Here is a 10,852-nt window from a genome sequence, read left to right as displayed (position 1 = left end):
TTTAGTATGACTAAATTTGTTTAGTATAAATTTTTTCCTATGTTTTTGAATAACATAGGCACATACATTAAGGAGTTTGTTATAATAGGTACTTCCACCTTAAGTCATTATAATGATAGAGCAATTATATCTGCAAAAACTTGGAACACCAATCAAATCAGAGCTACATCTAATCTGTACAATATTTTGACTGTTTTAATAAAAAGAGAACATAGTCTGAGATCTAAGCATTTCTCTTTAACATTTTTGCCAGTGAATCTGTAACTTTCTTATTTTTCAGACTGTAGATAATTGGATTTAACAAAGGAATGAGAATCCATCATATCTTGGTTATGCGCTTGTGCAGATCCAGGGCGCACATACATGAAGAGAAGAGAGCGATAGTATAACATAAAGATGCAGATAAGAGATGAACTCCACATGTGGAGAAGGCTTTCCTTATGCCTTGTAATGACTTCTTTTTTAAGATTGTAAAGAGAACAAGTGAATCTGAGACAAAAACAGTCAGGATTGTGAACACCTGTATTGATCCAGAGACAATGAAAACCATCAGAACATTAACTGAAAGGACAGTACTGTGGTACCTCGGTTTTCGAATGTAGTCTGTTCCAGAAGACAGAGTTCTGAAACCTTTGAAAACAGCCAACAGCTAGGCCTCAGGACCTTGCACTCAGAGGAAGCTGCGTGACATGTTTGACTTCTGAGGTGTGTTTGAAAACCAAAGCATTTACTTCCGGATTTACGGCATTCGTAAAGCGAAATGTTCATCAACGGAGATGTTCGAAAACCGAGGTACTACTGTGCAGGGAATCTTAAACAACGGCAGGATATCACAGTAAAAGTGATGTACTCATTTTGTGATCCCTGTGTGGCCATATGCAAACCACTATTTTATCCAGGGATTATGACCAATAGACTATGCATCTGGATCTTCTTCTCATTTGCAGGTGGTGTTCTTCATGCCTTAATTCATACAGGTTTTTTATCAGATTAACCTTCTATAATTCTACTATAACTTGTAATCTAGAGTGAATTTACAAAGAGTTAAAATTTGCAAATTCTAAATGCTTAATTTTCAAAAGGATATTCTATTTTTCATAAAAAAATCAGTTTTATGTGATATGATCTTCCATTAAAACAAAAATCCATTGAAACTGACTTTCATCACACCGCACTCGTCAGCTGCCATAGACACTAGCTCTCTATTAAAATTATAAAGCCTGAGCTGATATGAATAACTCCAGATACCTCATAGGGTGAAAAGTTTGAAAAGAACAAGTTTGAAATTTGCTCTAAAAACTGTTTATTTATTTACTATTCTTCTCCAGGCACCTATAACCTCTTTGTTCCTCAGATTGTAAATGAAAGGAGTTAGCAGGGGAATTATGATTGTATAAAATAAAGGATACATTTTTTTTTTTTTTTGTAATCTTCAGCAGGGCCAGACCCAGGACACGCATACTTGAAGAAGAGAGTGCCATAGAACAAGGAGACGGAGAGCAGGTGGGCACTGCACTTGGAGAAAACTTTGCTCCTGACCTTTTCAGACTTCTTTTTCAGGATGGCAAAGAGGACATAGGTGTAAGAGACCATGATGGTTATAAAACTGAAATCTTGTATGAAGACTGAAAATATAAAAATCAGGAGCATATTAACTCCAGCGTCAGTACAGGAAATCTTAAACAGTTGTAAAATTTCACAGTAGAAATACTGTATTACATTGGACTTGCAGGAAGTTAATTTAAATGACAAACCAACGTGCATCATGGGATGAAGAAACCTAGTAATATATGAAACACCTAATAATTGAATGCAGAAGATATTGGACATCACTACTGGATAAAGCAAGGGGTTACAGATGGCTACATAGCGGTCATAGGCCATCACTACTAGAAGAAAACATTCTGTGTTTGTACTGGAAGCAAAAATATAAACTTGCGTGATGCACTCAACCAGGGCTATCATATTATTCTTAGATACACAAAAAATTAATTAGCATCTTGGGAGTCACCGAGGATGAAGAACAGGCATCTGCAAAAACTAAACTGCTAAGGGCGTGTGCAGGTGGGGGTCCCTCCAGAAGAGCAAAATCAGTCCCAGGTTGCCCACCATGGTGTTGAGATAAATGACCAATAACACCAGGAACCGAGGGACCTGCAGCCCTGGACGATCTGTGAGAAGAAACTGAGTCACCTGGGTTTTGTTTGCCTCCACTATATTCACTCAGGCTGATCAGTGCCGTGAAAGAATAAGTGAAGAACACAGTTATAAATAACCTTGAAAATAATAACAATTAAAAAAAATGCATATTCTTTGTTTATGTATCCCTTTAGTCGGAACATTTACCTTTACCCTTAAGTAAGAATTCTTTACAAACAATAATTATCTGGCCCTAAAAATTAGGAGAAAATATATAAAATGTAAATATTTTTAATTTGGAAAAATTGATTGCAATTTAAAAATTATTTTCCAATTTTAAAATCCTTAAAAATAGAAATAAAATTAAGCTTTTAAAATATGCTAAAGATTAGCTATCAAAACTAATAGCACACATTCTAATAATAATGCATGTCTCTTGAAGTTAAGAACAGAGTGTTATATTCACTCTATTATTATACAGTATTATTTTAGAAATTGTAATACATCTAAGATACTAAATATAATAACATAATAATGATATAAAATATCATAAAAATTATAGGACACAAATTTATATTTTGCTGATATTGTTATAATAAACAAATAACATGATTTTAGTAAGTACCAAATGGAAAATGAATATGTATATAATCACTAGACTTTTTTCTATGAGAACGATAACCAACAAAAAAAGAGAAATAAAAGAAAAATGTATCCATTAGACATAACCCTTTAAAATATATTGAAATAATTTTTAAAATATGTAAGACCTATGTGAAGAAAAATTTAAAAACTAACAAAAGGGCATTATACAATTTCTGAAGAAATAGGCAACCAAGATATGTTCTTGGATAAGAAGACTTAGTATTATAAGTATATCAGTAGAATTGAAATTAATTTCAATTAGAATATCACTTTTTAATGTAGTAGAATCAGCATAAAATCCATGTAAAATAAAATTATTTTGAAGAGACAATGAAAACATGAACAGTAAGAAAGTCAAGTGTGTAGCAGTAAGTGTTAAAACAAAGCTATTCAACAGGATATAACATGGCATGGAAACAGAAGAACATAATAGTGAAACCAAATAAAGACTCCAAAGACAGATTCAAATGTACATTGGAGTTCAATATATTACATGGATGATTTTGCAATTGAGAAAAATGATCATTTATTCAATAAATATTATGGCTGTATTTGCCTATCTGGAAAAAAATAAGAATGGTTAACCCTTTTCTATGCCTATTTTAGGAAAGCTGCTGAATCAAGGACTTGAAAGTAAAAAATAAAATTAAAAAAAAGCAATTAAAACATTGTAAGATAATTTATGAAATAAATATAATTTATTTCCCATCTTCACTGAGAATAGGACAAGAAAAACTTAGCTTTAAAATTTTATCTTTTGAAGTACCATGAGGAGCCCTGGAAATACAACACAAGCAGCAAGAAGACTAACTAATATATCTCTGCTGAAAACTGACTGGGGACTCTGAGGGCAATCACTGCTTTCGGAGTGGAAATTTTGTCCTGAATGAGCTTACCCTGTCTTCTTGCCAAGTCTAAATGCATAATTGATATTTCTAATTTTCATAATTAGGTCAAGGGCTATTAGGCATTTGGGATCTTACACACACACACACACACACACACACACATACAATCTCACCGTAGTTTTTAACGAACCGAAGAAAGTTATTACTGGTGACTTTAGTTCACCTTCTCATGACTTCACAAATAAATCAAAATTTTCTCTAGTTAAAATAACCTCTGAAATTTTTGAGTCATTATCATTATTTTATCCATTTGTGTCATTCTTCTATTATTCCAAATTTACTATTAAAAAGATATCTTATTATGCATGTCTCCACAACAGTAAAATATCTAGTATTTATGAAGAATTTTCTGACCTGAAGAGAGATAGAAAATCTCATAGGATTGCCAAAATTTTTATTTCTTACCTAGACAATGATAATCAAACTGAAAAACTGAAAAATAGATTATCAAACTGAAAAACTACAAATAATAAAAACTGGGCAGGTCTTGATGTCCTCACTGAGTTCCTGTAAGTCTTTGGGAGATTGAGAAAATGGTTGATTTTTGAAGTAAGTCATTGGGTTTTCAAAGGGAAAAAAATGTATATTTCCCTCTACCATACTCAACACTAGGGCCAGAGTCACTTTATAAATTGCCAAACTGATGAGGCTGCTACTGCTCTCACATCCTTAGCTGCATCTCCTCTTAAAACCTTTATATGAAGAAAAGTGGAAGGTGCAGAATGAAGCAGTGTTTACCTGTGCAAAGATTTTCCTTGGAAACTTCAATGGCAGGGACATACTTATTTGTGCTCTTTCAAATCTATTCATAAAAACATAAAAAGAGCGTTAAAATTCCCTCAATGGAAGTTAGCAACGGATTCCCTGTAGGATGAAGGCAAACTTGTTCTACTGGGCATGGTGAGCTAATCTTCGAATCACCCCAGAGACGCCCAAGTGTAACAATTAGAACCACACTTTGTATCATTAGGGTTCACTGTGAGGGCACCTTGAAACTGCTCTTGCTCAGTTTTTAGGACGTATTCATTTCTTATGACTCTTGATGTTGCCACATTCCAATTACCTAATAGTTTCTTCAGACATCTCAAAGATTCATCCACTTCAACAGGTCCAAATCCAAATGGAACCTTTTCAAACCCTATCACTAAACCTGGACCTCAGCCTGTCTTCCCATTCTCTGTTAATGGCATACCCCATTTGTAAAGAAATAAACCTGAGAGTCATCCTTGATGCTGAGTTTCTCCCACCCCAAACCCTTGTCAAATCCATTATCAAATCTACAGCTTGTATCTCTTTAACATTTGTTGAAACCATCCACTTCACTACAAATTCAAGAAAACTCCATCTCCTGCGTGGAACACTGACATACCTTTTCATAATCTACATGTATCTTTTAATATTTTCTCATACTGTTCTCTACATTTGGGCCAATGTCATCTTTATAAAAAGCCAAACTACTGAGATTCACTGTTCTCACACCCACAGCCACAACTCCACTTAAACCCCTAAATAACTCCCATGGCTCTTGAAAGAAAGATCAAAATCCTTAAGCCTATATATATATCCTTCCTCTCATCCTAAAACATATCCTATAATCATCTATACAAAGTTTCTGTTCAGTGCAGTTAGTACGGTAGATTTTTCAGGGACATGATTCTGATATTTCTTTGACAATAAAATGGATCTAAGAATTTAAGTTAAAAATCAGAATTTCACTTGTGACTTCTGTATGTGATATTGCTAACAAAAAAATTCCTTTGTTAATCCTTTGTTTTTATAATGTTATAAGACTAAAAAGTGGTCTCCTTGAAAAGTGGCAAAGTTACCTGTATCTCTTCAGGCCCATTAGGTTTCTGCCTGATATGCTGGCCCTACGAGAAGAGGAATACACATGCTTTGTGAGTCAGGCTGACTGAGCTCATGAACCCAGGTAGAAGCCCTGAAATTGCCAACTGTTGGTACCAGTACTCAGTGTCTTCATTCCAACTTTTTTAAAAAAATTTTCAATTGGGGAATATTGGGGAACAATATCCAGGGCCCATCAGCTCCAAGCTGTTGTCCTTCAATCTAGTTGTGGAGGGTCCAGCTCAGCTTCAAGTCCAGTTGCCGTTTTCAATGTTTAGTTGCAGGGGGCGCAGCCCACCATCCCATGTGGGAATTGAACTGGCAACCTTGTTGTTAACAGCTCTAACCAACTGAGTCATCTGGCCGCCTCCTCTTCTTTCCAGCTTTTGACTTTTGCTGCAGTTGACTTGTTTCACCATTTCTCCTAACACAAATCCTGAGCCTAATGACTTCCATGGACCCTTGAACTCTGATATTTGATGGTGTCTCTTCTTCCCAGGTGGTGGCTTCTTGAATATAGAGATGTTAAAACCAGCATTGAAGTGATAAGGAGCTGCCTCTGTTAATTCTGAGTGGTGTAACAATAACACTCCTCACTTGTAAACAACGAAGATGTTTGGCTGGAGGATCCTAATTCCTTTACAAATCTACTCTCCATTGGGCCTGGAATTATAAGGATTTTTTTGCTTGTGTAGTAGAGGACTGATTCCAGGATCAAACCGCAAACATTGATTTCCTGGCCCTGGCTTGGGTTATTCAGAGAGTTTGGGATCTCTGCAGGAGAAGCGAGTTCACCAGCACTTCATCAGGAGTCATATTCCCATGTTAGGCATCACTCCACAGAGCCTTCCTTTGTGTTGGGCTGATCAGGAGGGCAGCGCTGAGCCTCTGAGAGCCTCTCAGCAGAGGCTGGAGCCTGAATTCTGCCCACATTACAGTGTCCTATCTGAGGGAGCAACGATGCGACTGTTGGCCTCAGATTCTCTGCCCTCCCTGAGCAGAGGACTTCTGACTGAGAATACCAAGTGTGGACCTCATAGAAAAAACCCTCCCTGAGTTTTTCAAAGAAGGGAAAATTGAAAACATTTTGAACACATAAAAATGGATCAAAGGAAGAAATACAGAGTTTTAGTAATTGAAATAGAATCATGTTATTTTTGGATCATAAAAGTCTAAGTTTCCTATGAAGAGAAGTGACAGAAATGATTCTCTGCTTTTTCACAGCACCAGGCAGAGCCAAGAAGAAGGAAAGGTGGGACACAGAACAGTAGGGTTTTGCCTCTTTACCTGCACTCTCCAAGGGTGGCCTTTTCTGTCCTTTCCATGAGGTCCTTGGTCCATTATCTCTGAGGCCATCTGTCGCTAGATACAGTCCCTGTCTGAAAACAGAGCTCTCAGAAGAGAGGCTCCTGGGAAGGCAGTGAGACCCTGAGTCACTTCTCTGGTCCCTGCTCTGCCCTCCCTGGGCATGAGCAGTGATGGACCTGAGCAGGGGACATTGCACAATAGATGTTGAGACTCAGGACATCTGTCTCTGGACTTTAAGTACTTTGACATCTTGTGTGATGGATTCATCACTGATGTAACCACTGGCCACTGTGCTTCATAGACTGCTTTTCAGCATCAAATGACATAATGTTTGTGAAAGTAATTTACAAAAAAAGCAACAGACACATGGGAACCTTGTTCGTATTGACATGGACCACTTCACTTCATCGGCTGATTCTTGGGGCATCACAGTCTAGTATCACAATGGTTTCCCATAGAGGGAGTCCTGTATACTACCTGTGCTTCTACCTTCATCCCACATAACTCACTCTCCTGGCTTCCCAGGTTGGAGATATTACAGGAGGACAGAAGAGGAGAAAACACAGCTGATTTCTATCCACAAAAGGTGAGTAGTCTTCCCTCCCCTTCGGTGATCCCTCTTTAGCATGTTCTATGTAATCCCAGGGACACAGTGCAGCCTTCCATAATCATGGGATGGAGTAGCCATAGGAACGGGGATGGGCATGAAGGCCGGGGGTGAGTGCTATTGGGTGTATTGTGAAGTCAGGGATGTGGAGCAATGTGAAGGGCAGCAGGCTTCTTTCAGGTGGCCCCACCCCCACAGCACCATTAGGGCCTCCTGTCTGTTCTGGTCCTGGCTGTAGCTCTGCACCTCCTGTCTCTTGCAGCCCCTCGCACCAGCATCATGATACCACCTGCTTTCGTCAGTGGTTACGTCCAGACCCCTTCTGTCAGGTGAGCAATAATGCAACCACTGTGGTCAATTGTCTACCATTTCCTGAGGCCCGGGAAGATGCTGCTGCCTCAGTGTCCACTGTGGCTTCCACAGATTCTGTGATTGAGTCATCCTTCCCTTTGTCTGCCACCTTCTCAGGAGTACATTCAGGAAAGTCTCTGCCTGACCCTTTTCCCATTGTCACCGTCAATTCTCTCTCCTAATCCGGTAACCCTCTACTCTGACTTTCTTTCACCCTCAACACCGGGTCACTCTTTGCCACCAGAGCCATTTCCTCCTTTGGAATCTGTATTCCCAGTGAATCATTCCCCACACCAATCCCTTGTCGCCCCACCACATGGCACTCCAAGAGCAGATCCTCTTCTCCAACCAGATGCCCCTCTAACTCTGAATACCATCTTTCTTAACCCCTCCCTTTCCCAAGACATCAACCCCTTACCAAATTTGTCCCAGGCAAGGAGTCCAACTAGTTCATTGGCTTGGCATCAGGTACCACCAATGCTGTGTACCTCACCACCACCAGGTTACAGTTTCACTGTGACTCACTCTAAATAAATTTCCATCCCATGGAAGCATGATGCAGAGACTGCATCTCCAGATAGCCCCGGTGCATTGTCCACTTCTGTCCCAGCAGTCACAGGCATTGACTATTACAGCCTGTCACTTGCAAACCTTTTCTGGTTTAGACTAGCTCATGCCAAAGACTCATTCCATTTCCCCCTTGGCACAATGTGATTTCAAGCAAGAGTTTCTTGCCTTCTATTCTTTACAGGACTCTTTTGGGTGAGATCCTGCAACCAACTTTGTAGGGTGCGGTTAACTTATGTTTCTCAGCCCAGATACCCTGGCATTCCCAAGAGATGAGTCCAAAACAGGAGTCCTTTTCTGAGGTGGAAGGGAAAAGGGAAGAAAAATGGATATTTCCCTAAATAGCATTGGCCAGACTACCACCTAAATTGTTCAGGAAAAATGTGAGAGTCAACGTCTGATAGGCAAGACTTGTTAGTCACCCTTCCTTTCTGGAGAAACAGAGGAAACCAATGAAAGTACATGCCCATAAATAGCCCTCACATCCTAGGACCTGGCAGGATTATTGGGTGGAAAGTCATATCCAGCTTTCCTGGGTTTTTCCATCTGTGCCAGCGAGATCTTTCATTTTTCTGTCCATGTCTTGAGTGACTATTCCTCAATCTTTCTGTAGAATCACAAATGCTCCCACCAGCCAATTATACACAGTACTTTTCAATACCCAACCTCCATCCTTGCTGGGGGTCCAGCCTCATCCCTTTCCTAAATCCCTGCACTAATCCCAGCTCCTATGTCTCAGTCGGATCCGACATCTACTCCACCTTCAATGCACAATCCCTAATGTACCATCTGGTCCTATACCCCAGATCGGGATCTGTGGAGTGCATTTCCATCACCTCCACAACAAATCAGGTGATTCCACCTCATCTGTAATTCAACACCAGGGGTGGAGCCTGTTGCTCCACCAATGTGAACATTTGTTGGGTTTATCCTCTGTGACCCAAAGTTCTCAGGAGGACTTTTGTTCTTCTGGTCCCAACTCTGCTAACCACCAGCCCTCCCAGGCCCAGGTTTCAATTTCTAACCTCCCTGGAACATTTTCTCTCAGTAATGAGGTTACCAAAAAATGTAGAACATCACCATAGAAAGGAGTTTATCCAACACCAGTGGGGCCTGCCTCACAGAATCCATGAGTCTTGGTCACTCATGAGGCCTCCGAGTGATTCTTCAGAGATATCTGAGCTGGAGAGCAACTATGCATGTCATACATCTCTGTATGGAGCAGCAGCAGGAGCCTCAGGGCCCTAGGCGGGTCTTCAGGTGGTGTCGGAAGAAGATTCTCCTACAAGCACGTAAGACAGTGAGTCCTCAAGGCCCCACATCAGCAGGGCTTGCTGGAGGTGATCCGGGGTTGGGAACATCCCAAACTCGATATTTGGGATGTAGTAAGAATGATCCTACTCAGGACGTGGCATTAGAGGAGGTGCTTGGGAGCAAGTCTTCCCAGACCACGTCACACAAGGGGCAGTCTGCTCCTGAAAGACCGTTCAGGAAACAAATGAGACGCTTGTTTCCTTGTCTTCATCCTGACAGAGAAGGCAAAAAGCAAGAAAATCCCCAGGAAGTGGGCAGCCCCGTATCATGTGCACAGTGCAAACCTTGTGCACTATATTGCTGCACGTTAATCACACAGTAACTGTACTAACATGTAAAAAGTATAGAAGGAGAAATCTATACAGCTTCATAGGACTTGGTATTACTGTATGTGTTTCCAAATATTTAGAAGTAAAATTTTTTCATGTCACACATTAAAATTGAGATAAACAGAGTAGATCAGACACACTTATCTCTTCTACTTCAAAAAGGGCCACAAAAAGTAAAAGATTAGATGAGAAGATGCTCAACATCATTAGGTATCAGGGGAAATGCAAGTCCAAACCACTATGTGATAGGACTAACACACACACACACACACACACACACACACACACACACACGGCTAGAATCAAGAAGTCAGATAATAAGTGTCACTGAGAACCTCGAGAAAGTGGAACGCTCATACACTGCCGGTGGGAATGACAAATGGTGCAGCCGCTTGGGAAAACAGTCTGGTGCTTCCTCACAATGTTCGACATCAACTTATTATATGACCCAGCAATTGCGCTTCTAAGTATATATTCAAGAGAAATGAAAAGATGTCCATATAAAACTCACAAACCAATATTCTTAGCAGTGCTATTCCTAGAATCAAAAGGTGGAAATAGCCCAAATGTGCATCAACTCATGAATGGATAAATAAACATGGTATATCCACACGATGTAACATGTTTTGGCAATAAAAAAGTACTAACACATGCAACACAATGGATGAAACTTGAAAACATTATGCTAAGGGAATGAAGCCAGTCACAGAGGAGCACGCATGATCCCATTCATATGAAATGTCCACATAAGGAAATCTACAGAGACAAAGTAGGCTAGTAATTGCTTAGGCCTGGGGAGTGGAGGGAAGAGGTGGATGGTAGCTACAGGTCATGAGGTT

The 10,852-nt window shown here is 39.8% G+C and overlaps 1 pseudogene across 1 annotated transcript; it reads right to left on the bottom strand.

Moving 5' to 3' along the window:
* Positions 1 to 223: 223 nt before the first annotated feature.
* On the bottom strand, positions 224 to 7,960 carry LOC308506436 (olfactory receptor 5AC1-like; annotated as a pseudogene). Its single transcript has 3 exons — positions 7,819 to 7,960; positions 1,463 to 2,171; positions 224 to 363 (listed from the first exon to the last, which is right to left on the bottom strand). The product of its transcript is annotated as an olfactory receptor 5AC1-like (transcript).
* Between the last annotated feature and the right edge of the window lie 2,892 nt (positions 7,961 to 10,852).

Source organism: Rhinolophus hipposideros (assembly GCF_964194185.1).
Source record: "Rhinolophus hipposideros genome assembly, chromosome: 2".
In the NCBI taxonomy this organism is placed as follows: Eukaryota; Metazoa; Chordata; class Mammalia; order Chiroptera; family Rhinolophidae; genus Rhinolophus; species Rhinolophus hipposideros.
Note: the sequence above shows the minus strand (reverse complement) of the source record. Positions and strands in the feature narration are given on the sequence as shown.